The following is a 26,137-nucleotide window of genomic DNA, read 5'->3' on the forward strand; positions in this document are numbered from 1 at the left end:
TCTTTGCGACTCTGATGTGCACGGACACGATGGTTGGTTGGTTTGTAGCGGCGAAGGTACCAGAATACAAAGGCGCGGACACGTTCATATACACAAGAGTTCCAAGTAGTTCCGATGCTCTGGTATTACGAATGCAAATTCCGTCTGTTTTGAACGTCTTAAATTGAAAGGGCGGTCACAAATTGGTCTATTTCACTCCTTGTCCACAATCACACAGCACCTGAGGTAACAAGCACATCTCGAGCCCCATTGTGCTCTCCATTGTTCATGCCAACTCAGTGCCTCGCTCTTTGCTACTGTGTAAAACTCTTGTCGTCCAACTGCAAAACACTGGGACACAGCAAGTTTCCGCGTCCCCATTGCACTGATCGTACTACGAAACGCTCCCCAAACTTGGCAATCACCCATGCAGATGACTTTTCCGACTTTACACGACGCTCACGCTAGTGACAGCCTTATTTATAGTTCGACGTCGCGCCAAAGCGAATGAGCACATTTCGCCTACTGCTTAGGCCGCTCTTCTAGTGTGGCTGCTCTGTGTCTGCAGGCAGCGAGGGGCTGCAAGCTTCCTGTGTTCGCACCTATATCACCTGTGCTTCCTTGTCAGAGACAGACTATCGCAAAACATACAACTCACTCCATGAATTGATTGCTACGGCATCTGTTATCAGCAGTCACAACCAGCAACACCAGTAGCAGCCGACTGCACGCAAAGAATGGCAACGTGCAGTGGGATTTACGTGAAATCGGCGCAATTGTGGATGCTCATCGTTCGCTTGTATCAGCCTACACACCTCTGCCGGTTGGGAATTATTCCACTTGCATGGCAAGGTGCGCATGTAGGTGTGTTAAAAATTCTGGAGGCGCTGGGTATCGATCCCAGTACCTCTCGCACACTAAGCGAGCGCTCTACCATCTGAGCTACGCCCACCCCCCCGATAACTAGTAGTGCTACATACAGTCATATCAACGTCACAGACCCTTGCACTCCCATTATTCCGCAGACAAACACTACTCTCTATGTATCAGTGAGGGTGTCTTTCAGGTTTCGTGCATTCTGTATCGAATCGTAGTTGGCCACAATGAAAGTGGCACGCATAACGTCGAAAATAGAGTTCAGACACCGCTCTGAGTAAGACGAACGTGTTGTCCACCTCTAGACTTCAATGACGTTAAGCCGTGATACCTAAGACAGATCTGCACTCGATAACACCACGATAACAGCCGGTCCCCACACTTACATCTTGCTCTCCTTATGACAGTATACATCATATCAGTCTGTGACGCTGGTTTTGCAACTTCTTGCGTGCGTTTATGTTCGCCGCGACCAACACTTACCATGCACTGACCACAGAACATGGAGGAGCCGGGGCTTGAACCTGAGACCGTTCACACGCTAAGCGAACGATCTGCCAACTGAGCTACAGCTACACACACGACCAAGCCTGGCTGTTCTCCATTCTTTGCGACTCTGATGTGCACGGACACGATGGTTGGTTGGTTTGTAGCGGCGAAGGTACCAGAATACAAAGGCGCGGACACGTTCATATACACAAGAGTTCCAAGTAGTTCCGATGTTCTGGTATTACGAATGCAAATTCCGTCTGTTTTGAACGTCTTAAATTGAAAGGGCGGTCACAAATTGGTCTATTTCACTCCTTGTCCACAATCACACAGCACCTGAGGTAACAAGCACATCTCGAGCCCCATTGTGCTCTCCATTGTTCATGCCAACTCAGTGCCTCGCTCTTTGCTACTGTGTAAAACTCTTGTCGTCCAACTGCAAAACACTGGGACACAGCAAGTTTCCGCGTCCCCATTGCACTGATCGTACTACGAAACGCTCCCCAAACTTGGCAATCACCCATGCAGATGACTTTTCCGACTTTACACGACGCTCACGCTAGTGACAGCCTTATTTATAGTTCGACGTCGCGCCAAAGCGAATGAGCACATTTCGCCTACTGCTTAGGCCGCTCTTCTAGTGTGGCTGCTCTGTGTCTGCAGGCAGCGAGGGGCTGCAAGCTTCCTGTGTTCGCACCTATATCACCTGTGCTTCCTTGTCAGAGACAGACTATCGCAAAACATACAACTCACTCCATGAATTGATTGCTACGGCATCTGTTATCAGCAGTCACAACCAGCAACACCAGTAGCAGCCGACTGCACGCAAAGAATGGCAACGTGCAGTGGGATTTACGTGAAATCGGCGCAATTGTGGATGCTCATCGTTCGCTTGTATCAGCCTACACACCTCTGCCGGTTGGGAATTATTCCACTTGCATGGCAAGGTGCGCATGTAGGTGTGTTAAAAATTCTGGAGGCGCTGGGTATCGATCCCAGTACCTCTCGCACACTAAGCGAGCGCTCTACCATCTGAGCTACGCCCACCCCCCCCGATAACTAGTAGTGCTACATACAGTCATATCAACGTCACAGACCCTTGCACTCCCATTATTCCGCAGACAAACACTACTCTCTATGTATCAGTGAGGGTGTCTTTCAGGTTTCGTGCATTCTGTATCGAATCGTAGTTGGCCACAATGAAAGTGGCACGCATAACGTCGAAAATAGAGTTCAGACACCGCTCTGAGTAAGACGAACGTGTTGTCCACCTCTAGACTTCAATGACGTTAAGCCGTGATACCTAAGACAGATCTGCACTCGATAACACCACGATAACAGCCGGTCCCCACACTTACATCTTGCTCTCCTTATGACAGTATACATCATATCAGTCTGTGACGCTGGTTTTGCAACTTCTTGCGTGCGTTTATGTTCGCCGCGAACAACACTTACCATGCACTGACCACAGAACATGGAGGAGCCGGGGCTTGAACCCGAGACCGTTCACACGCTAAGCGAACGATCTGCCAACTGAGCTAAAGCTACACACACGACCAAGCCTGGCTGTTCTCCATTCTTTGCGACTCTGATGTGCACGGACACGATGGTTGGTTGGTTTGTAGCGGCGAAGGTACCAGAATACAAAGGCGCGGACACGTTCATATACACAAGAGTTCCAAGTAGTTCCGATGCTCTGGTATTACGAATGCAAATTCCGTCTGTTTTGAACGTCTTAAATTGAAAGGGCGGTCACAAATTGGTCTATTTCACTCCTTGTCCACAATCACACAGCACCTGAGGTAACAAGCACATCTCGAGCCCCATTGTGCTCTCCATTGTTCATGCCAACTCAGTGCCTCGCTCTTTGCTACTGTGTAAAACTCTTGTCGTCCAACTGCAAAACACTGGGACACAGTAAGTTTCCGCGTCCCCATTGCACTGATCGTACTACGAAACGCTCCCCAAACTTGGCAATCACCCATGCAGATGACTTTTCCGACTTTACACGACGCTCACGCTAGTGACAGCCTTATTTATAGTTCGACGTCGCGCCAAAGCGAATGAGCACATTTCGCCTACTGCTTAGGCCGCTCTTCTAGTGTGGCTGCTCTGTGTCTGCAGGCAGCGAGGGGCTGCAAGCTTCCTGTGTTCGCACCTATATCACCTGTGCTTCCTTGTCAGAGACAGACTATCGCAAAACATACAACTCACTCCATGAATTGATTGCTACGGCATCTGTTATCAGCAGTCACAACCAGCAACACCAGTAGCAGCCGACTGCACGCAAAGAATGGCAACGTGCAGTGGGATTTACGTGAAATCGGCGCAATTGTGGATGCTAATCGTTCGCTTGTATCTGCCTACACACCTCTGCCGGTTGGGAATTATTCCACTTGCATGGCAAGGTGCGCATGTAGGTGTGTTAAAAATTCTGGAGGCGCTGGGTATCGATCCCAGTACCTCTCGCACACTAAGCGAGCGCTCTACCATCTGAGCTACGCCCACCCCCCCGATAACTAGTAGTGCTACATACAGTCATATCAACGTCACAGACCCTTGCACTCCCATTATTCCGCAGACAAACACTACTCTCTATGTATCAGTGAGGGTGTCTTTCAGGTTTCGTGCATTCTGTATCGAATCGTAGTTGGCCACAATGAAAGTGGCACGCATAACGTCGAAAATAGAGTTCAGACACCGCTCTGAGTAAGACGAACGTGTTGTCCACCTCTAGACTTCAATGACGTTAAGCCGTGATACCTAAGACAGATCTGCACTCGATAACACCACGATAACAGCCGGTCCCCACACTTACATCTTGCTCTCCTTATGACAGTATACATCATATCAGTCTGTGACGCTGGTTTTGCAACTTCTTGCGTGCGTTTATGTTCGCCGCGACCAACACTTACCATGCACTGACCACAGAACATGGAGGAGCCGGGGCTTGAACCCGAGACCGTTCACACGCTAAGCGAACGATCTGCCAACTGAGCTACAGCTACACACACGACCAAGCCTGGCTGTTCTCCATTCTTTGCGACTCTGATGTGCACGGACACGATGGTTGGTTGGTTTGTAGCGGCGAAGGTACCAGAATACAAAGGCGCGGACACGTTCATATACACAAGAGTTCCAAGTAGTTCCGATGCTCTGGTATTACGAATGCAAATTCCGTCTGTTTTGAACGTCTTAAATTGAAAGGGCGGTCACAAATTGGTCTATTTCACTCCTTGTCCACAATCACACAGCACCTGAGGTAACAAGCACATCTCGAGCCTCATTGTGCTCTCCATTGTTCATGCCAACTCAGTGCCTCGCTCTTTGCTACTGTGTAAAACTCTTGTCGTCCAACTGCAAAACATTGGGACACAACAAGTTTCCGCGTCCCCATTGCACTGATCGTACTACGAAACGCTCCCCAAACTTGGCAATCACCCATGCAGATGACTTTTCCGACTTTACACGACGCTCACGCTAGTGACAGCCTTATTTATAGTTCGACGTCGCGCCAAAGCGAATGAGCACATTTCGCCTACGGCTTAGGCCGCTCTTCTAGTGTGGCTGCTCTGTGTCTGCAGGCAGCGAGGGGCTGCAAGCTTCCTGTGTTCGCACCTATATCACCTGTGCTTCCTTGTCAGAGACAGACTATCGCAAAACATACAACTCACTCCATGAATTGATTGCTACGGCATCTGTTATCAGCAGTCACAACCAGCAACACCAGTAGCAGCCGACTGCACGCAAAGAATGGCAACGTGCAGTGGGATTTACGTGAAATCGGCGCAATTGTGGATGCTAATCGTTCGCTTGTATCTGCCTACACACCTCTGCCGGTTGGGAATTATTCCACTTGCATGGCAAGGTGCGCATGTAGGTGTGTTAAAAATTCTGGAGGCGCTGGGTATCGATCCCAGTACCTCTCGCACACTAAGCGAGCGCTCTACCATCTGAGCTACGCCCACCCCCCGATAACTAGTAGTGCTACATACAGTCATATCAACGTCACAGACCCTTGCACTCCCATTATTCCGCAGACAAACACTACTCTCTATGTATCAGTGAGGGTGTCTTTCAAGTTTCGTGCATTCTGTATCGAATCGTAGTTGGCCACAATGAAAGTGGCACGCATAACGTCGAAAATAGAGTTCAGACACCGCTCTGAGTAACACGAACGTGTTGTCCACCTCTAGACTTCAATGACGTTAAGCCGTGATACCTAAGACAGATCTGCACTCGATGACACCACGATAACAGCCGGTCCCCACACTTACATCTTGCTCTCCTTATGACAGTATACATCATATCAGTCTGTGACGCTGGTTTTGCAACTTCTTGCGTGCGTTTATGTTCGCCCCGACCAACACTTACCATGCACTGACCACAAAACATGGAGGAGCCGGGGCTTGAACCCGAGACCGTCCACACGCTAAGCGAACGATCTGCCAACTGAGCTACAGCTACACACACGACCAAGCCTGGCTATTCTCCATTCTTTGCGACTCTGATGTGCAAGGACACGATGGTTGGTTGGTTTGTAGCGGCGAAGGTACCAGAATACAAAGGCGCGGACACGTTCATATACACAAGAGTTCCAAGTAGTTTCGATGCTCTGGTATTACGAATGCAAATTCCGTCTGTTTTGAACGTCTTAAATTGAAAGGGCGGTCAAAAATTGGTCCATTTCACTCCTTGTCCACAATCACACAGCACCTGAGGTAACAAGCATATCTCGAGCCCCATTGTGCTCTCCATTGTTCATGCCAACTCAGTGCCTCGCTCTTTGCTACTGTGTAAAACTCTTGTCGTCCAACTGCAAAACACAGGGACACAACAAGTTTCCGCGTCCCCATTGCACTGATCGTACTACGAAACGCTCCCCAAACTTGGCAATCACCCATGCAGATGACTTTTCCGACTTTACACGACGCTCACGCTAGTGACAGCCTTATTTATAGTTCGACGTCGCGCCAAAGCGAATGAGCACATTTCGCCTACTGCTTAGGCCGCTCTTCTAGTGTGGCTGCTCTGTGTCTGCAGGCAGCGAGGGGCTGCAAGCTTCCTGTGTTCGCACCTATATCACCTGTGCTTCCTTGTCAGAGACAGACTATCGCAAAACATACAACTCACTCCATGAATTGATTGCTACGGCATCTGTTATCAGCAGTCACAACCAGCAACACCAGTAGCAGCCGACTGCACGCAAAGAATGGCAACGTGCAGTGGGATTTACGTGAAATCGGCGCAATTGTGGATGCTAATCGTTCGCTTGTATCTGCCTACACACCTCTGCCGGTTGGGAATTATTCCACTTGCATGGCAAGGTGCGCATGTAGGTGTGTTAAAAATTCTGGAGGCGCTGGGTATCGATCCCAGTACCTCTCGCACACTAAGCGAGCGCTCTACCATCTGAGCTACGCCCACCCCCCGATAACTAGTAGTGCTACATACAGTCATATCAACGTCACAGACCCTTGCACTCCCATTATTCCGCAGACAAACACTACTCTCTATGTATCAGTGAGGGTGTCTTTCAGGTTTCGTGCATTCTGTATCGAATCGTAGTTGGCCACAATGAAAGTGGCACGCATAACGTCGAAAATAGAGTTCAGACACCGCTCTGAGTAAGACGAACGTGTTGTCCACCTCTAGACTTCAATGACGTTAAGCCGTGATACCTAAGACAGATCTGCACTCGATAACACCACGATAGCAGCCAGTCCCCACACTTACATCTTGCTCTCCTTATGACAGTATACATCATATCAGTCTGTGACGCTGGTTTTGCAACTTCTTGCGTGCGTTTATGTTCGCCGCGACCAACACTTACCATGCACTGACCACAAAACATGGAGGAGCCGGGGCTTGAACCCGAGACCGTTCACACGCTAAGCGAACGATCTGCCAACTGAGCTACAGCTACACACACGACCAAGCCTGGCTGTTCTCCATTCTTTGCGACTCTGATGTGCACGGACACGATGGTTGGTTGGTTTGTAGCGGCGAAGGTACCAGAATACAAAGGCGCGGACACGTTCATATACACAAGAGTTCCAAGTAGTTCCGATGCTCTGGTATTACGAATGCAAATTCCGTCTGTTTTGAACGTCTTAAATTGAAAGGGCGGTCACAAATTGGTCCATTTCACTCCTTGTCCACAATCACACAGCACCTGAGGTAACAAGCACATCTCGAGCCCCATTGTGCTCTCCATTGTTCATGCCAACTCAGTGCCTCGCTCTTTGCTACTGTGTAAAACTCTTGTCGTCCAACTGCAAAACACTGGGACACAGCAAGTTTCCGCGTCCCCATTGCACTGATCGTACTACGAAACGCTCCCCAAACTTGGCAATCACCCATGCAGATGACTTTTCCGACTTTACACGACGCTCACGCTAGTGACAGCCTTATTTATAGTTCGACGTCGCGCCAAAGCGAATGAGCACATTTCGCCTACTGCTTAGGCCGCTCTTCTAGTGTGGCTGCTCTGTGTCTGCAGGCAGCGAGGGGCTGCAAGCTTCCTGTGTTCGCACCTATATCACCTGTGCTTCCTTGTCAGAGACAGACTATCGCAAAACATACAACTCACTCCATGAATTGATTGCTACGGCATCTGTTATCAGCAGTCACAACCAGCAACACCGGTAGCAGCCGACTGCACGCAAAGAATGGCAACGTGCAGTGGGATTTACGTGAAATCGGCGCAATTGTGGATGCTAATCGTTCGCTTGTATCTGCCTACACACCTCTGCGGGTTGGGAATTATTCCACTTGCATGGCAAGGTGCGCATGTAGGTGTGTTAAAAATTCTGGAGGCGCTGGGTATCGATCCCAGTACCTCTCGCACACTAAGCGAGCGCTCTACCATCTGAGCTACGCCCACCCCCCGATAACTAGTAGTGCTACATACAGTCATATCAACGTCACAGACCCTTGCACTCCCATTATTCCGCAGACAAACACTACTCTCTATGTATCAGTGAGGGTGTCTTTCAGGTTTCGTGCATTCTGTATCGAATCGTAGTTGGCCACAATGAAAGTGGCACGCATAACGTCGAAAATAGAGTTCAGACACCGCTCTGAGTAAGACGAACGTGTTGTCCACCTCTAGACTTCAATGACGTTAAGCCGTGATATCTAAGACAGATCTGCACTCGATAACACCACGATAACAGCCGGTCCCCACACTTACATCTTGCTCTCCTTATGACAGTATACATCATATCAGTCTGTGACGCTGGTTTTGCAACTTCTTGCGTGCGTTTATGTTCGCCGCGACCAACACTTACCATGCACTGACCACAAAACATGGAGGAGCCGGGGCTTGAACCCGAGACCGTTCACACGCTTAGCGAACGATCTGCCAACTGAGCTACAGCTACACACACGACCAAGCCTGGCTGTTCTCCATTCTTTGCGACTCTGATGTGCACGGACACGAAGGTTGGTTGGTTTGTAGCGGCGAAGGTACCAGAATACAAAGGCGCGGACACGTTCATATACACAAGAGTTCCAAGTAGTTCCGATGCTCTGGTATTACGAATGCAAATTCCGTCTGTTTTGAACGTCTTAAATTGAAAGGGCGGTCACAAATTGGTCCATTTCACTCCTTGTCCACAATCACACAGCACCTGAGGTAACAAGCACATCTCGAGCCCCATTGTGCTCTCCATTGTTCATGCCAACTCAGTGCCTCGCTCTTTGCTACTGTGTAAAACTCTTGTCGTTCAACTGCAAAACACTGGGACACAGCAAGCTTCCGCGTCCCCATTGCACTGATCGTACTACGAAACGCTCCCCAAACTTGGCAATCACCCATCCAGATGACTTTTCCGACTTTACACGACGCTCACGCTAGTGACAGCCTTATTTATAGTTCGACGTCGCGCCAAAGCGAATGAGCACATTTCGCCTACTGCTTAGTCCGCTCTTCTAGTGTGGCTGCTCTGTGTCTGCAGGCAGCGAGGGGCTGCAAGCTTCCTGTGTTCGCACCTATATCACCTGTGCTTCCTTGTCAGAGACAGACTATCGCAAAACATACAACTCACTCCATGAATTGATTGCTACGGCATCTGTTATCAGCAGTCACAACCAGCAACACCGGTAGCAGCCGACTGCACGCAAAGAATGGCAACGTGCAGTGGGATTTACGTGAAATCGGCGCAATTGTGGATGCTAATCGTTCGCTTGTATCTGCCTACACACCTCTGCGGGTTGGGAATTATTCCACTTGCATGGCAAGGTGCGCATGTAGGTGTGTTAAAAATTCTGGAGGCGCTGGGTATCGATCCCAGTACCTCTCGCACACTAAGCGAGCGCTCTACCATCTGAGCTACGCCCACCCCCCCCGATAACTAGTAGTGCTACATACAGTCATATCAACGTCACAGACCCTTGCACTCCCATTATTCCGCAGACAAACACTACTCTCTATGTATCAGTGAGGGTGTCTTTCAGGTTTCGTGCATTCTGTATCGAATCGTAGTTGGCCACAATGAAAGTGGCACGCATAACGTCGAAAATAGAGTTCAGACACCGCTCTGAGTAACACGAACGTGTTGTCCACCTCTAGACTTCAATGACGTTAAGCCGTGATACCTAAGACAGATCTGCACTCGATGACACCACGATAACAGCCGGTCCCCACACTTACATCTTGCTCTCCTTATGACAGTATACATCATATCAGTCTGTGACGCTGGTTTTGCAACTTCTTGCGTGCGTTTATGTTCGCCCCGACCAACACTTACCATGCACTGACCACAAAACATGGAGGAGCCGGGGCTTGAACCCGAGACCGTCCACACGCTAAGCGAACGATCTGCCAACTGAGCTACAGCTACACACACGACCAAGCCTGGCTATTCTCTATTCTTTGCGACTCTGATGTGCAAGGACACGATGGTTGGTTGGTTTGTAGCGGCGAAGGTACCAGAATACAAAGGCGCGGACACGTTCATATACACAAGAGTTCCAAGTAGTTTCGATGCTCTGGTATTACGAATGCAAATTCCGTCTGTTTTGAACGTCTTAAATTGAAAGGGCGGTCAAAAATTGGTCCATTTCACTCCTTGTCCACAATCACACAGCACCTGAGGTAACAAGCATATCTCGAGCCCCATTGTGCTCTCCATTGTTCATGCCAACTCAGTGCCTCGCTCTTTGCTACTGTGTAAAACTCTTGTCGTCCAACTGCAAAACACTGGGACACAACAAGTTTCCGCGTCCCCATTGCACTGATCGTACTACGAAACGCTCCCCAAACTTGGCAATCACCCATGCAGATGACTTTTCCGACTTTACACGACGCTCACGCTAGTGACAGCCTTATTTATAGTTCGACGTCGCGCCAAAGCGAATGAGCACATTTCGCCTACTGCTTAGTCCGCTCTTCTAGTGTGGCTGCTCTGTGTCTGCAGGCAGCGAGGGGCTGCAAGCTTCCTGTGTTCGCACCTATATCACCTGTGCTTCCTTGTCAGAGACAGACTATCGCAAAACATACAACTCACTCCATGAATTGATTGCTACGGCATCTGTTATCAGCAGTCACAACCAGCAACACCGGTAGCAGCCGACTGCACGCAAAGAATGGCAACGTGCAGTGGGATTTACGTGAAATCGCCGCAATTGTGGATGCTAATCGTTCGCTTGTATCTGCCTACACACCTCTGCGGGTTGGGAATTATTCCACTTGCATGGCAAGGTGCGCATGTAGGTGTGTTAAAAATTCTGGAGGCGCTGGGTATCGATCCCACTACCTCTCGCACACTAAGCGAGCGCTCTACCATCTGAGCTACGCCCACCCCCCCCCCCCCCGATAACTAGTAGTGCTACATACAGTCATATCAACGTCACAGACCCTTGCACTCCCATTATTCCGCAGACAAACACTACTCTCTATGTATCAGTGAGGGTGTCTTTCAGGTTTCGTACATTCTGTATCGAATCGTAGTTGGCCACAATGAAAGTGGCACGCATAACGTCGAAAATAGAGTTCAGACACCGCTCTGAGTAACACGAACGTGTTGTCCACCTCTAGACTTCAATGACGTTAAGCCGTGATACCTAAGACAGATCTGCACTCGATGACACCACGATAACAGCCGGTCCCCACACTTACATCTTGCTCTCCTTATGACAGTATACATCATATCAGTCTGTGACGCTGGTTTTGCAACTTCTTGCGTGCGTTTATGTTCGCCCCGACCAACACTTACCATGCACTGACCACAAAACATGGAGGAGCCGGGGCTTGAACCCGAGACCGTCCACACGCTAAGCGAACGATCTGCCAACTGAGCTACAGCTACACACACGACCAAGCCTGGCTGTTCTCCATTCTTTGCGACTCTGATGTGCACGGACACGATGGTTGGTTGGTTTGTAGCGGCGAAGGTACCAGAATACAAAGGCGCGGACACGTTCATATACACAAGAGTTCCAAGTAGTTCCGATGCTCTGGTATTACGAATGCAAATTCCGTCTGTTTTGAACGTCTTAAATTGAAAGGGCCGTCACAAATTGGTCCATTTCACTCCTTGTCCACAATCACACAGCACCTGAGGTAACAAGCACATCTCGAGCCCCATTATGCTCTCCATTGTTCATGCCAACTCAGTGCCTCGCTCTTTGCTACTGTGTAAAACTCTTGTCGTCCTACTGCAAAACACTGGGACACACACACGCGAGACAGATCATTGCACTGATCGTACTACGAAACACTCCCCCAAACTTGGCAATCACCCATGCAGATGACTTTTCCGACTTTACACGACGCTCACGCAACGCTCACGCTAGAGACAGAGTTATTTATAGTTCGACGTCGCGCCAAAGCGAATGAGCACATTTCGCCTACTGCTTAGGCTGCTCTTCTAGTGTGGCTGCTCTGTGTCTGCAGGCAGCGAGGGGCTGCAAGCTTCCTGTGTTCGCACCTATATCACCTGTGCTTCCTTGTCAGAGACAGACTATCGCAAAACATACAACTCACTCCATGAATTGATTGCTACGGCATCTGTTATCAGCAGTCACAACCAGCAACACCGGTAGCAGCCGACTGCACGCAAAGAATGGCAACGTGCAGTGGGATTTACGTGAAATCGGCGCAATTGTGGATGCTAATCGTTCGCTTGTATCTGCCTACACACCTCTGCGGGTTGGGAATTATTCCACTTGCATGGCAAGGTGCGCATGTAGGTGTGTTAAAAATTCTGGAGGCGCTGGGTATCGATCCCAGTACCTCTCGCACACTAAGCGAGCGCTCTACCATCTGAGCTACGCCCACCCCCCGATAACTAGTAGTGCTACATACAGTCATATCAACGTCACAGACCCTTGCACTCCCATTATTCCGCAGACAAACACTACTCTCTATGTATCAGTGAGGGTGTCTTTCAGGTTTCGTGCACTCTGTATCGAATCGTAGTTGGCCACAATGAAAGTGGCACGCATAACGTCGAAAATAGAGTTCAGACACCGCTCTGAGTAAGACGAACGTGTTGTCCACCTCTAGACTTCAATGACGTTAAGCCGTGATATCTAAGACAGATCTGCACTCGATAACACCACGATAACAGCCGGTCCCCACACTTACATCTTGCTCTCCTTATGACAGTATACATCATATCAGTCTGTGACGCTGGTTTTGCAACTTCTTGCGTGCGTTTATGTTCGCCGCGACCAACACTTACCATGCACTGACCACAAAACATGGAGGAGCCGGGGCTTGAACCCGAGACCGTTCACACGCTAAGCGAACGATCTGCCAACTGAGCTACAGCTACACACACGACCAAGCCTGGCTGTTCTCCATTCTTTGCGACTCTGATGTGCACGGACACGATGGTTGGTTGGTTTGTAGCGGCGAAGGTACCAGAATACAAAGGCGCGGACACGTTCATATACACAAGAGTTCCAAGTAGTTCCGATGCTCTGGTATTACGAATGCAAATTCCGTCTGTTTTGAACGTCTTAAATTGAAAGGGCGGTCACAAATTGGTCCATTTCACTCCTTGTCCACAATCACACAGCACCTGAGGTAACAAGCACATCTCGAGCCCCATTGTGCTCTCCATTGTTCATGCCAACTCAGTGCCTCGCTCTTTGCTACTGTGTAAAACTCTTGTCGTCCAACTGCAAAACACTGGGACACAGCAAGTTTCCGCGTCCCCATTGCACTGATCGTACTACGAAACGCTCCCCAAACTTGGCAATCACCCATGCAGATGACTTTTCCGACTTTACACGACGCTCACGCTAGTGACAGACTTATTTATAGTTCGACGTCGCGCCAAAGCGAATGAGCACATTTCGCCTACTGCTTAGGCTGCTCTTCTAGTGTGGCTGCTCTGTGTCTGCAGGCAGCGAGGGGCTGCAAGCTTCCTGTGTTCGCACCTATATCACCTGTGCTTCCTTGTCAGAGACAGACTATCGCAAAACATACAACTCACTCCATGAATTGATTGCTACGGCATCTGTTATCAGCAGTCACAACCAGCAACACCGGTAGCAGCCGACTGCACGCAAAGAATGGCAACGTGCAGTGGGATTTACGTGAAATCGGCGCAATTGTGGATGCTAATCGTTCGCTTGTATCTGCCTACACACCTCTGCGGGTTGGGAATTATTCCACTTGCATGGCAAGGTGCGCATGTAGGTGTGTTAAAAATTCTGGAGGCGCTGGGTATCGATCCCAGTACCTCTCGCACACTAAGCGAGCGCTCTACCATCTGAGCTACGCCCACCCCCCGATAACTAGTAGTGCTACATACAGTCATATCAACGTCACAGACCCTTGCACTCCCATTATTCCGCAGACAAACACTACTCTCTATGTATCAGTGAGGGTGTCTTTCAGGTTTCGTGCATTCTGTATCGAATCGTAGTTGGCCACAATGAAAGTGGCACGCATAACGTCGAAAATAGAGTTCAGACACCGCTCTGAGTAAGACGAACGTGTTGTCCACCTCTAGACTTCAATGACGTTAAGCCGTGATATCTAAGACAGATCTGCACTCGATAACACCACGATAACAGCCGGTCCCCACACTTACATCTTGCTCTCCTTATGACAGTATACATCATATCAGTCTGTGACGCTGGTTTTGCAACTTCTTGCGTGCGTTTATGTTCGCCGCGACCAACACTTACCATGCACTGACCACAAAACATGGAGGAGCCGGGGCTTGAACCCGAGACCGTTCACACGCTTAGCGAACGATCTGCCAACTGAGCTACAGCTACACACACGACCAAGCCTGGCTGTTCTCCATTCTTTGCGACTCTGATGTGCACGGACACGAAGGTTGGTTGGTTTGTAGCGGCGAAGGTACCAGAATACAAAGGCGCGGACACGTTCATATACACAAGAGTTCCAAGTAGTTCCGATGCTCTGGTATTACGAATGCAAATTCCGTCTGTTTTGAACGTCTTAAATTGAAAGGGCGGTCACAAATTGGTCCATTTCACTCCTTGTCCACAATCACACAGCACCTGAGGTAACAAGCACATCTCGAGCCCCATTGTGCTCTCCATTGTTCATGCCAACTCAGTGCCTCGCTCTTTGCTACTGTGTAAAACTCTTGTCGTTCAACTGCAAAACACTGGGACACAGCAAGCTTCCGCGTCCCCATTGCACTGATCGTACTACGAAACGCTCCCCAAACTTGGCAATCACCCATGCAGATGACTTTTCCGACTTTACACGACGCTCACGCTAGTGACAGCCTTATTTATAGTTCGACGTCGCGCCAAAGCGAATGAGCACATTTCGCCTACTGCTTAGTCCGCTCTTCTAGTGTGGCTGCTCTGTGTCTGCAGGCAGCGAGGGGCTGCAAGCTTCCTGTGTTCGCACCTATATCACCTGTGCTTCCTTGTCAGAGACAGACTATCGCAAAACATACAACTCACTCCATGAATTGATTGCTACGGCATCTGTTATCAGCAGTCACAACCAGCAACACCGGTAGCAGCCGACTGCACGCAAAGAATGGCAACGTGCAGTGGGATTTACGTGAAATCGCCGCAATTGTGGATGCTAATCGTTCGCTTGTATCTGCCTACACACCTCTGCGGGTTGGGAATTATTCCACTTGCATGGCAAGGTGCGCATGTAGGTGTGTTAAAAATTCTGGAGGCGCTGGGTATCGATCCCACTACCTCTCGCACACTAAGCGAGCGCTCTACCATCTGAGCTACGCCCACCCCCCACCCCCCGATAACTAGTAGTGCTACATACAGTCATATCAACGTCACAGACCCTTGCACTCCCATTATTCCGCAGACAAACACTACTCTCTATGTATCAGTGAGGGTGTCTTTCAGGTTTCGTACATTCTGTATCGAATCGTAGTTGGCCACAATGAAAGTGGCACGCATAACGTCGAAAATAGAGTTCAGACACCGCTCTGAGTAACACGAACGTGTTGTCCACCTCTAGACTTCAATGACGTTAAGCCGTGATACCTAAGACAGATCTGCACTCGATGACACCACGATAACAGCCGGTCCCCACACTTACATCTTGCTCTCCTTATGACAGTATACATCATATCAGTCTGTGACGCTGGTTTTGCAACTTCTTGCGTGCGTTTATGTTCGCCCCGACCAACACTTACCATGCACTGACCACAAAACATGGAGGAGCCGGGGCTTGAACCCGAGACCGTCCACACGCTAAGCGAACGATCTGCCAACTGAGCTACAGCTACACACACGACCAAGCCTGGCTGTTCTCCATTCTTTGCGACTCTGATGTGCACGGACACGATGGTTGGTTGGTTTGTAGCGGCGAAGGTACCAGAATACAAAGGCGCGGACACGTTCATATACACAAGAGTTCCAAGTAGTTCCGATGCTCTGGTATTACGAATGCAAATTCCGTCTGTTTTGAACGTCTTAAATTGAAAGGGCCGTCACAAATTGGTCCATTTCACTCCTTGTCCACAATCACACAGCACCTGAGGTAACAAGCACATCTCGAGCCCCATTATGCTCTCCATTGTTCATGCCAACTCAGTGCCTCGCTCTTTGCTACTGTGTAAAACTCTTGTCGTCCTACTGCAAAACACTGGGACACAGCAAGTTTCCGCGTCCCCATTGCACTGATCGTACTACGAAACACTCCCCAAACTTGGCAATCACCCATGCAGATGACTTTTCCGACTTTACACGACGCTCACGCAACGCTCACGCTAGTGACAGACTTATTTATAGTTCGACGTCGCGCCAAAGCGAATGAGCACATTTCGCCTACTGCTTAGGCTGCTCTTCTAGTGTGGCTGCTCTGTGTCTGCAGGCAGCGAGGGGCTGCAAGCTTCCTGTGTTCGCACCTATATCACCTGTGCTTCCTTGTCAGAGACAGACTATCGCAAAACATACAACTCACTCCATGAATTGATTGCTACGGCATCTGTTATCAGCAGTCACAACCAGCAACACCGGTAGCAGCCGACTGCACGCAAAGAATGGCAACGTGCAGTGGGATTTACGTGAAATCGGCGCAATTGTGGATGCTAATCGTTCGCTTGTATCTGCCTACACACCTCTGCGGGTTGGGAATTATTCCACTTGCATGGCAAGGTGCGCATGTAGGTGTGTTAAAAATTCTGGAGGCGCTGGGTATCGATCCCAGTACCTCTCGCACACTAAGCGAGCGCTCTACCATCTGAGCTACGCCCACCCCCCGATAACTAGTAGTGCTACATACAGTCATATCAACGTCACAGACCCTTGCACTCCCATTATTCCGCAGACAAACACTACTCTCTATGTATCAGTGAGGGTGTCTTTCAGGTTTCGTGCACTCTGTATCGAATCGTAGTTGGCCACAATGAAAGTGGCACGCATAACGTCGAAAATAGAGTTCAGACACCGCTCTGAGTAAGACGAACGTGTTGTCCACCTCTAGACTTCAATGACGTTAAGCCGTGATATCTAAGACAGATCTGCACTCGATAACACCACGATAACAGCCGGTCCCCACACTTACATCTTGCTCTCCTTATGACAGTATACATCATATCAGTCTGTGACGCTGGTTTTGCAACTTCTTGCGTGCGTTTATGTTCGCCGCGACCAACACTTACCATGCACTGACCACAAAACATGGAGGAGCCGGGGCTTGAACCCGAGACCGTTCACACGCTAAGCGAACGATCTGCCAACTGAGCTACAGCTACACACACGACCAAGCCTGGCTGTTCTCCATTCTTTGCGACTCTGATGTGCACGGACACGATGGTTGGTTGGTTTGTAGCGGCGAAGGTACCAGAATACAAAGGCGCGGACACGTTCATATACACAAGAGTTCCAAGTAGTTCCGATGCTCTGGTATTACGAATGCAAATTCCGTCTGTTTTGAACGTCTTAAATTGAAAGGGCGGTCACAAATTGGTCCATTTCACTCCTTGTCCACAATCACACAGCACCTGAGGTAACAAGCACATCTCGAGCCCCATTGTGCTCTCCATTGTTCATGCCAACTCAGTGCCTCGCTCTTTGCTACTGTGTAAAACTCTTGTCGTCCAACTGCAAAACACTGGGACACAGCAAGTTTCCGCGTCCCCATTGCACTGATCGTACTACGAAACGCTCCCCAAACTTGGCAATCACCCATGCAGATGACTTTTCCGACTTTACACGACGCTCACGCTAGTGACAGACTTATTTATAGTTCGACGTCGCGCCAAAGCGAATGAGCACATTTCGCCTACTGCTTAGGCTGCTCTTCTAGTGTGGCTGCTCTGTGTCTGCAGGCAGCGAGGGGCTGCAAGCTTCCTGTGTTCGCACCTATATCACCTGTGCTTCCTTGTCAGAGACAGACTATCGCAAAACATACAACTCACTCCATGAATTGATTGCTACGGCATCTGTTATCAGCAGTCACAACCAGCAACACCGGTAGCAGCCGACTGCACGCAAAGAATGGCAACGTGCAGTGGGATTTACGTGAAATCGGCGCAATTGTGGATGCTAATCGTTCGCTTGTATCTGCCTACACACCTCTGCGGGTTGGGAATTATTCCACTTGCATGGCAAGGTGCGCATGTAGGTGTGTTAAAAATTCTGGAGGCGCTGGGTATCGATCCCAGTACCTCTCGCACACTAAGCGAGCGCTCTACCATCTGAGCTACGCCCACCCCCCGATAACTAGTAGTGCTACATACAGTCATATCAACGTCACAGACCCTTGCACTCCCATTATTCCGCAGACAAACACTACTCTCTATGTATCAGTGAGGGTGTCTTTCAGGTTTCGTGCATTCTGTATCGAATCGTAGTTGGCCACAATGAAAGTGGCACGCATAACGTCGAAAATAGAGTTCAGACACCGCTCTGAGTAAGACGAACGTGTTGTCCACCTCTAGACTTCAATGACGTTAAGCCGTGATATCTAAGACAGATCTGCACTCGATAACACCACGATAACAGCCGGTCCCCACACTTACATCTTGCTCTCCTTATGACAGTATACATCATATCAGTCTGTGACGCTGGTTTTGCAACTTCTTGCGTGCGTTTATGTTCGCCGCGACCAACACTTACCATGCACTGACCACAAAACATGGAGGAGCCGGGGCTTGAACCCGAGACCGTTCACACGCTTAGCGAACGATCTGCCAACTGAGCTACAGCTACACACACGACCAAGCCTGGCTGTTCTCCATTCTTTGCGACTCTGATGTGCACGGACACGAAGGTTGGTTGGTTTGTAGCGGCGAAGGTACCAGAATACAAAGGCGCGGACACGTTCATATACACAAGAGTTCCAAGTAGTTCCGATGCTCTGGTATTACGAATGCAAATTCCGTCTGTTTTGAACGTCTTAAATTGAAAGGGCGGTCACAAATTGGTCCATTTCACTCCTTGTCCACAATCACACAGCACCTGAGGTAACAAGCACATCTCGAGCCCCATTGTGCTCTCCATTGTTCATGCCAACTCAGTGCCTCGCTCTTTGCTACTGTGTAAAACTCTTGTCGTTCAACTGCAAAACACTGGGACACAGCAAGCTTCCGCGTCCCCATTGCACTGATCGTACTACGAAACGCTCCCCAAACTTGGCAATCACCCATGCAGATGACTTTTCCGACTTTACACGACGCTCACGCTAGTGACAGCCTTATTTATAGTTCGACGTCGCGCCAAAGCGAATGAGCACATTTCGCCTACTGCTTAGTCCGCTCTTCTAGTGTGGCTGCTCTGTGTCTGCAGGCAGCGAGGGGCTGCAAGCTTCCTGTGTTCGCACCTATATCACCTGTGCTTCCTTGTCAGAGACAGACTATCGCAAAACATACAACTCACTCCATGAATTGATTGCTACGGCATCTGTTATCAGCAGTCACAACCAGCAACACCGGTAGCAGCCGACTGCACGCAAAGAATGGCAACGTGCAGTGGGATTTACGTGAAATCGCCGCAATTGTGGATGCTAATCGTTCGCTTGTATCTGCCTACACACCTCTGCGGGTTGGGAATTATTCCACTTGCATGGCAAGGTGCGCATGTAGGTGTGTTAAAAATTCTGGAGGCGCTGGGTATCGATCCCACTACCTCTCGCACACTAAGCGAGCGCTCTACCATCTGAGCTACGCCCACCCCCCACCCCCCGATAACTAGTAGTGCTACATACAGTCATATCAACGTCACAGACCCTTGCACTCCCATTATTCCGCAGACAAACACTACTCTCTATGTATCAGTGAGGGTGTCTTTCAGGTTTCGTACATTCTGTATCGAATCGTAGTTGGCCACAATGAAAGTGGCACGCATAACGTCGAAAATAGAGTTCAGACACCGCTCTGAGTAACACGAACGTGTTGTCCACCTCTAGACTTCAATGACGTTAAGCCGTGATACCTAAGACAGATCTGCACTCGATGACACCACGATAACAGCCGGTCCCCACACTTACATCTTGCTCTCCTTATGACAGTATACATCATATCAGTCTGTGACGCTGGTTTTGCAACTTCTTGCGTGCGTTTATGTTCGCCCCGACCAACACTTACCATGCACTGACCACAAAACATGGAGGAGCCGGGGCTTGAACCCGAGACCGTCCACACGCTAAGCGAACGATCTGCCAACTGAGCTACAGCTACACACACGACCAAGCCTGGCTGTTCTCCATTCTTTGCGACTCTGATGTGCACGGACACGATGGTTGGTTGGTTTGTAGCGGCGAAGGTACCAGAATACAAAGGCGCGGACACGTTCATATACACAAGAGTTCCAAGTAGTTCCGATGCTCTGGTATTACGAATGCAAATTCCGTCTGTTTTGAACGTCTTAAATTGAAAGGGCCGTCACAAATTGGTCCATTTCACTCCTTGTCCACAATCACACAGCACCTGAGGTAACAAGCACATCTCGAGCCCCATTGTGCTCTCCATTGTTCATGCCAACTCAGTGCCTCGCTCTTTGCTACTGTGTAAAACTCTTGTCGTCCTACTGCAAAACACTGGGACACAGCAAGTTTCCGCGTCCCCATTGCACTGATCGTACTACGAAACACTCCCCAAACTTGGCAATCACCCATGCAGATGACTTTTCCGACTTTACACGACGCTCACGCAACGCTCACGCTAGTGACAGACTTATTTATAGTTCGACGTCGCGCCAAAGCGAATGAGCACATTTCGCCTACTGCTTAGGCTGCTCTTCTAGTGTGGCTGCTCTGTGTCTGCAGGCAGCGAGGGGCTGCAAGCTTCCTGTGTTCGCACCTATATCACCTGTGCTTCCTTGTCAGAGACAGACTATCGCAAAACATACAACTCACTCCATGAATTGATTGCTACGGCATCTGTTATCAGCAGTCACAACCAGCAACACCGGTAGCAGCCGACTGCACGCAAAGAATGGCAACGTGCAGTGGGATTTACGTGAAATCGGCGCAATTGTGGATGCTAATCGTTCGCTTGTATCTGCCTACACACCTCTGCGGGTTGGGAATTATTCCACTTGCATGGCAAGGTGCGCATGTAGGTGTGTTAAAGATTCTGGAGGCGCTGGGTATCGATCCCAGTACCTCTCGCACACTAAGCGAGCGCTCTACCATCTGAGCTACGCCCACCCCCCGATAACTAGTAGTGCTACATACAGTCATATCAACGTCACAGACCCTTGCACTCCCATTATTCCGCAGACAAACACTACTCTCTATGTATCAGTGAGGGTGTCTTTCAGGTTTCGTGCACTCTGTATCGAATCGTAGTTGGCCACAATGAAAGTGGCACGCATAACGTCGAAAATAGAGTTCAGACACCGCTCTGAGTAAGACGAACGTGTTGTCCACCTCTAGACTTCAATGACGTTAAGCCGTGATATCTAAGACAGATCTGCACTCGATAACACCACGATAACAGCCGGTCCCCACACTTACATCTTGCTCTCCTTATGACAGTATACATCATATCAGTCTGTGACGCTGGTTTTGCAACTTCTTGCGTGCGTTTATGTTCGCCGCGACCAACACTTACCATGCACTGACCACAAAACATGGAGGAGCCGGGGCTTGAACCCGAGACCGTTCACACGCTAAGCGAACGATCTGCCAACTGAGCTACAGCTACACACACGACCAAGCCTGGCTGTTCTCCATTCTTTGCGACTCTGATGTGCACGGACACGATGGTTGGTTGGTTTGTAGCGGCGAAGGTACCAGAATACAAAGGCGCGGACACGTTCATATACACAAGAGTTCCAAGTAGTTCCGATGCTCTGGTATTACGAATGCAAATTCCGTCTGTTTTGAACGTCTTAAATTGAAAGGGCGGTCACAAATTGGTCCATTTCACTCCTTGTCCACAATCACACAGCACCTGAGGTAACAAGCACATCTCGAGCCCCATTGTGCTCTCCATTGTTCATGCCAACTCAGTGCCTCGCTCTTTGCTACTGTGTAAAACTCTTGTCGTCCAACTGCAAAACACTGGGACACAGCAAGTTTCCGCGTCCCCATTGCACTGATCGTACTACGAAACGCTCCCCAAACTTGGCAATCACCCATGCAGATGACTTTTCCGACTTTACACGACGCTCACGCAACGCTCACGCTAGTGACAGACTTATTTATAGTTCGACGTCGCGCCAAAGCGAATGAGCACATTTCGCCTACTGCTTAGGCTGCTCTTCTAGTGTGGCTGCTCTGTGTCTGCAGGCAGCGAGGGGCTGCAAGCTTCCTGTGTTCGCACCTATATCACCTGTGCTTCCTTGTCAGAGACAGACTATCGCAAAACATACAACTCACTCCATGAATTGATTGCTACGGCATCTGTTATCAGCAGTCACAACCAGCAACACCGGTAGCAGCCGACTGCACGCAAAGAATGGCAACGTGCAGTGGGATTTACGTGAAATCGGCGCAATTGTGGATGCTAATCGTTCGCTTGTATCTGCCTACACACCTCTGCCGGTTGGGAATTATTCCACTTGCATGGCAAGGTGCGCATGTAGGTGCGTTAAAAATTCTGGAGGCGCTGGGTATCGATCCCAGTACCTCTCGCACACTAAGCGAGCGCTCTACCATCTGAGCTACGCCCACCCCCCGATAACTAGTAGTGCTACATACAGTCATATCAACGTCACAGACCCTTGCACTCCCATTATTCCGCAGACAAACACTACTCTCTATGTATCAGTGAGGGTGTCTTTCAGGTTTCGTGCATTCTGTATCGAATCGTAGTTGGCCACAATGAAAGTGGCACGCATAACGTCGAAAATAGAGTTCAGACACCGCTCTGAGTAAGACGAACGTGTTGTCCACCTCTAGACTTCAATGACGTTAAGCCGTGATATCTAAGACAGATCTGCACTCGATAACACCACGATAACAGCCGGTCCCCACACTTACATCTTGCTCTCCTTATGACAGTATACATCATATCAGTCTGTGACGCTGGTTTTGCAACTTCTTGCGTGCGTTTATGTTCGCCGCGACCAACACTTACCATGCACTGACCACAAAACATGGAGGAGCCGGGGCTTGAACCCGAGACCGTTCACACGCTTAGCGAACGATCTGCCAACTGAGCTACAGCTACACACACGACCAAGCCTGGCTGTTCTCCATTCTTTGCGACTCTGATGTGCACGGACACGAAGGTTGGTTGGTTTGTAGCGGCGAAGGTACCAGAATACAAAGGCGCGGACACGTTCATATACACAAGAGTTCCAAGTAGTTCCGATGCTCTGGTATTACGAATGCAAATTCCGTCTGTTTTGAACGTCTTAAATTGAAAGGGCGGTCACAAATTGGTCCATTTCACTCCTTGTCCACAATCACACAGCACCTGAGGTAACAAGCACACACTAGATCGCGTGTTGCTCTCCATTGTTCATGCCAACTCAGTGCCTCGCTCTTTGCTACTGTGTAAAACTCTTGTCGTTCAACTGCAAAACACTGGGACACAGCAAGCTTCCGCGTCCCCATTGCACTGATCGTACTACGAAACGCTCCCCAAACTTGGCAATCACCCATCCAGATGACTTTTCCGACTTTACACGACGCTCACGCTAGTGACAGCCTTATTTATAGTTCGACGTCGCGCCAAAGCGAATGAGCACATTTCGCCTACTGCTTAGTCCGCTCTTCTAGTGTGGCTGCTCTGTGTCTGCAGGCAGCGAGGGGCTGCAAGCTTCCTGTGTTCGCACCTATATCACCTGTGCTTCCTTGTCAGAGACAGACTATCGCAAAACATACAACTCACTCCATGAATTGATTGCTACGGCATCTGTTATCAGCAGTCACAACCAGCAACACCGGTAGCAGCCGACTGCACGCAAAGAATGGCAACGTGCAGTGGGATTTACGTGAAATCGGCGCAATTGTGGATGCTAATCGTTCGCTTGTATCTGCCTACACACCTCTGCGGGTTGGGAATTATTCCACTTGCATGGCAAGGTGCGCATGTAGGTGTGTTAAAAATTCTGGAGGCGCTGGGTATCGATCCCAGTACCTCTCGCACACTAAGCGAGCGCTCTACCATCTGAGCTACGCCCACCCCCCCCCGATAACTAGTAGTGCTACATACAGTCATATCAACGTCACAGACCCTTGCACTCCCATTATTCCGCAGACAAACACTACTCTCTATGTATCAGTGAGGGTGTCTTTCAGGTTTCGTGCATTCTGTATCGAATCGTAGTTGGCCACAATGAAAGTGGCACGCATAACGTCGAAAATAGAGTTCAGACACCGCTCTGAGTAACACGAACGTGTTGTCCACCTCTAGACTTCAATGACGTTAAGCCGTGATACCTAAGACAGATCTGCACTCGATGACACCACGATAACAGCCGGTCCCCACACTTACATCTTGCTCTCCTTATGACAGTATACATCATATCAGTCTGTGACGCTGGTTTTGCAACTTCTTGCGTGCGTTTATGTTCGCCCCGACCAACACTTACCATGCACTGACCACAAAACATGGAGGAGCCGGGGCTTGAACCCGAGACCGTCCACACGCTAAGCGAACGATCTGCCAACTGAGCTACAGCTACACACACGACCAAGCCTGGCTATTCTCTATTCTTTGCGACTCTGATGTGCAAGGACACGATGGTTGGTTGGTTTGTAGCGGCGAAGGTACCAGAATACAAAGGCGCGGACACGTTCATATACACAAGAGTTCCAAGTAGTTTCGATGCTCTGGTATTACGAATGCAAATTCCGTCTGTTTTGAACGTCTTAAATTGAAAGGGCGGTCAAAAATTGGTCCATTTCACTCCTTGTCCACAATCACACAGCACCTGAGGTAACAAGCATATCTCGAGCCCCATTGTGCTCTCCATTGTTCATGCCAACTCAGTGCCTCGCTCTTTGCTACTGTGTAAAACTCTTGTCGTCCAACTGCAAAACACTGGGACACAACAAGTTTCCGCGTCCCCATTGCACTGATCGTACTACGAAACGCTCCCCAAACTTGGCAATCACCCATGCAGATGACTTTTCCGACTTTACACGACGCTCACGCTAGTGACAGCCTTATTTATAGTTCGACGTCGCGCCAAAGCGAATGAGCACATTTCGCCTACTGCTTAGTCCGCTCTTCTAGTGTGGCTGCTCTGTGTCTGCAGGCAGCGAGGGGCTGCAAGCTTCCTGTGTTCGCACCTATATCACCTGTGCTTCCTTGTCAGAGACAGACTATCGCAAAACATACAACTCACTCCATGAATTGATTGCTACGGCATCTGTTATCAGCAGTCACAACCAGCAACACCGGTAGCAGCCGACTGCACGCAAAGAATGGCAACGTGCAGTGGGATTTACGTGAAATCGCCGCAATTGTGGATGCTAATCGTTCGCTTGTATCTGCCTACACACCTCTGCGGGTTGGGAATTATTCCACTTGCATGGCAAGGTGCGCATGTAGGTGTGTTAAAAATTCTGGAGGCGCTGGGTATCGATCCCAGTACCTCTCGCACACTAAGCGAGCGCTCTACCATCTGAGCTACGCCCCCCCCCCCCCCGATAACTAGTAGTGCTACATACAGTCATATCAACGTCACAGACCCTTGCACTCCCATTATTCCGCAGACAAACACTACTCTCTATGTATCGGTGAGGGTGTCTTTCAGGTTTCGTACATTCTGTATCGAATCGTAGTTGGCCACAATGAAAGTGGCACGCATAACGTCGAAAATAGAGTTCAGACACCGCTCTGAGTAACACGAACGTGTTGTCCACCTCTAGACTTCAATGACGTTAAGCCGTGATACCTAAGACAGATCTGCACTCGATGACACCACGATAACAGCCGGTCCCCACACTTACATCTTGCTCTCCTTA

The 26,137-nt window shown here is 49.5% G+C and overlaps 15 non-coding genes across 15 annotated transcripts; all 15 read right to left on the minus strand.

Moving 5' to 3' along the window:
- Nucleotides 1-858: 858 nt before the first annotated feature.
- On the minus strand, nucleotides 859-932 carry Trnat-agu (transfer RNA threonine (anticodon AGU)). The gene has a single exon. It is a non-coding gene; the product is annotated as a tRNA-Thr (tRNA).
- Nucleotides 933-2,318: 1,386 nt separating this feature from the next.
- Nucleotides 2,319-2,392, minus strand: Trnat-agu (transfer RNA threonine (anticodon AGU)). Its single transcript has one exon. It is a non-coding gene; the product is annotated as a tRNA-Thr (tRNA).
- Nucleotides 2,393-3,779: 1,387 nt separating this feature from the next.
- On the minus strand, nucleotides 3,780-3,853 carry Trnat-agu (transfer RNA threonine (anticodon AGU)). Its single transcript has one exon. It is a non-coding gene; the product is annotated as a tRNA-Thr (tRNA).
- A 1,386-nt stretch (nucleotides 3,854-5,239) lies between these two features.
- On the minus strand, nucleotides 5,240-5,313 carry Trnat-agu (transfer RNA threonine (anticodon AGU)). Its single transcript has one exon. It is a non-coding gene; the product is annotated as a tRNA-Thr (tRNA).
- A 1,385-nt stretch (nucleotides 5,314-6,698) lies between these two features.
- Nucleotides 6,699-6,772, minus strand: Trnat-agu (transfer RNA threonine (anticodon AGU)). Its single transcript has one exon. It is a non-coding gene; the product is annotated as a tRNA-Thr (tRNA).
- A 1,385-nt stretch (nucleotides 6,773-8,157) lies between these two features.
- Nucleotides 8,158-8,231, minus strand: Trnat-agu (transfer RNA threonine (anticodon AGU)). The gene has a single exon. It is a non-coding gene; the product is annotated as a tRNA-Thr (tRNA).
- Nucleotides 8,232-9,616: 1,385 nt separating this feature from the next.
- Trnat-agu (transfer RNA threonine (anticodon AGU)) lies at nucleotides 9,617-9,690 on the minus strand. The gene has a single exon. It is a non-coding gene; the product is annotated as a tRNA-Thr (tRNA).
- A 2,865-nt stretch (nucleotides 9,691-12,555) lies between these two features.
- Nucleotides 12,556-12,629, minus strand: Trnat-agu (transfer RNA threonine (anticodon AGU)). The gene has a single exon. It is a non-coding gene; the product is annotated as a tRNA-Thr (tRNA).
- Nucleotides 12,630-14,014: 1,385 nt separating this feature from the next.
- On the minus strand, nucleotides 14,015-14,088 carry Trnat-agu (transfer RNA threonine (anticodon AGU)). Its single transcript has one exon. It is a non-coding gene; the product is annotated as a tRNA-Thr (tRNA).
- A 2,862-nt stretch (nucleotides 14,089-16,950) lies between these two features.
- Nucleotides 16,951-17,024, minus strand: Trnat-agu (transfer RNA threonine (anticodon AGU)). The gene has a single exon. It is a non-coding gene; the product is annotated as a tRNA-Thr (tRNA).
- A 1,385-nt stretch (nucleotides 17,025-18,409) lies between these two features.
- On the minus strand, nucleotides 18,410-18,483 carry Trnat-agu (transfer RNA threonine (anticodon AGU)). The gene has a single exon. It is a non-coding gene; the product is annotated as a tRNA-Thr (tRNA).
- Nucleotides 18,484-21,345: 2,862 nt separating this feature from the next.
- Nucleotides 21,346-21,419, minus strand: Trnat-agu (transfer RNA threonine (anticodon AGU)). Its single transcript has one exon. It is a non-coding gene; the product is annotated as a tRNA-Thr (tRNA).
- A 1,396-nt stretch (nucleotides 21,420-22,815) lies between these two features.
- Nucleotides 22,816-22,889, minus strand: Trnat-agu (transfer RNA threonine (anticodon AGU)). Its single transcript has one exon. It is a non-coding gene; the product is annotated as a tRNA-Thr (tRNA).
- Nucleotides 22,890-24,274: 1,385 nt separating this feature from the next.
- Nucleotides 24,275-24,348, minus strand: Trnat-agu (transfer RNA threonine (anticodon AGU)). The gene has a single exon. It is a non-coding gene; the product is annotated as a tRNA-Thr (tRNA).
- Nucleotides 24,349-25,736: 1,388 nt separating this feature from the next.
- Nucleotides 25,737-25,809, minus strand: Trnat-agu (transfer RNA threonine (anticodon AGU)). Its single transcript has one exon. It is a non-coding gene; the product is annotated as a tRNA-Thr (tRNA).
- Nucleotides 25,810-26,137: the final 328 nt, after the last annotated feature.

The sequence above is a fragment of the Schistocerca gregaria genome, unplaced genomic scaffold, assembly GCF_023897955.1.
Source record: "Schistocerca gregaria isolate iqSchGreg1 unplaced genomic scaffold, iqSchGreg1.2 ptg000180l, whole genome shotgun sequence".
Classification (NCBI taxonomy): domain Eukaryota; kingdom Metazoa; phylum Arthropoda; class Insecta; order Orthoptera; family Acrididae; genus Schistocerca; species Schistocerca gregaria.